We start from the raw sequence: 1,765 nt of genomic DNA, 5'->3' as shown, positions 1-1,765 counted from the left end.
ATATATTACTTACGTTATAATCAGCTTGAAGCATTTCCAAAATTTCGTAGATTTTCAAATTGAACCAGAAACTTCATAAATTAAGTTTTAAGTATAAAGCATATTCTACATTATAAATCATTTAAATTTGATAAGAAAAGGAGTTTTCAAAATGTTTCTCAAACAAACCTCAACAGGCCATGAATTATGGACTAAATCATCATAATTCGTTCGACAAGACAAGCTCTGTGACAATTTTTGACAGATGGTAGCTGAGCTAATTTCAAAAAAATTTTTTATACGAACATAGGTCCGATTTGTTTTTGTTTAGAAGTTATAAGCAATTTAAAATATATAATTTCATATTTCAATCAAAGTAGACTAATAAATAAAAATGATAGTTGCTATAACAATAATTATTATTCGTGTCATTTTGTTTATTCATTTGACAATTAGCGTTAAAATGCTAAGTAGAAGATGCATTTATTTATAATTGAAGAGTATGCAGATGTTCTCTTTGTATAATCCAATGGGAACGCCAGACAAGCAGCCCGAGAATAGCAATGAAGATACCCAAATAGACTTCAACCTGCCCGCACAGACTTTAGTGCATCATTACGTAGATTTCCATGTGAATGTTCAAAATGAAGAAAATATAATAGATGCTGTCATTGACAACTCTTCAAATAGTGTTCGGCGTAGTAAGAAATCTTCATTTATTATCTAATTTTGTATGTGTTTATTGAACAGAGAAATATTACATCCGTTTCATCGCTAAAGTGTACAAGCGTTAAATGCTAGAGATTAGAATTTTGACGCAGGTTACTTCAACAACATGCACAAAATGATAGATTCATTTCTTTTATCACGTGGTCTGATGAAGTGTATTTTACTAGAAGCGGCATAAATAAAAATCATAATGAACATATCTGGGCGTTACAAAATCCGCATGCAATTAGATCAAGACGATTTCAGCAACGTTTCAGTATCAACTTTTTAGGGTAACATTTTCAGCAATAATTTAACTGCATGTACATGTATCTTTATGTATGTATGTATGTATTGTTTATGCACGTACATGATCCTTTAAAATGTAGAGAACTTTTTTGGAAAACGATCTTCTTGATGACGTATGGCGGAATATTGTTCAAAATATGTTGTATCAGCACAATGGTGTACCACCACATAAAGGGAGACTGCTTGGTTAAATGATCATTTCCCGAATAAATGGATAATAAGGTCCAATAGCATGGCCATCGCGTTCCCCAGATCTAAAACTGTTAGACTTTTATTTATGGAGACATATGAAACAGCTTTTCTACTATGTTGAAATCACTACCCGCCAGCAGTTAGCAGCTAACCAGATAAGAAATTATCCAAGTCTCCCTCTAGTGATGAAATCTTTAGTTCTCCGATGTGAGGTGCATTCGAGCCGAGAGTGGACATTTTGAACAATGTTTATAGTCTTAAAATTTGTTAATTTATTTAATAAAGGTTTAGTAATGTTTAAACTTTAAATAATTATTTTTATAGTAACCATCATTTTTATTTATCATTCTACTTTGAAGTATGAAATTGTGTTTTTTAAAATTCTTGTAACTAAACAAAAACGAATCGGATTTAAGTATGTTCATATAAGAGAAATTGTTTGAAATTACCCAGCTACCATCTGTCAAAGTTTGACATAGAGCATGTAGAACACCAATTTTTTAAAACAATTTTAGAGTAGCATTAGTAGTATATTTAAAAGCCTGTATCTAAGTAGATAAAAGTTTTAAAGGATAAT

Source organism: Anoplophora glabripennis, unplaced genomic scaffold (genome assembly GCF_000390285.2).
Source record: "Anoplophora glabripennis isolate ALB-LARVAE unplaced genomic scaffold, Agla_2.0 scaffold1998, whole genome shotgun sequence".
NCBI lineage: Eukaryota > Metazoa > Arthropoda > Insecta > Coleoptera > Cerambycidae > Anoplophora > Anoplophora glabripennis.
Note: the sequence above shows the minus strand (reverse complement) of the source record.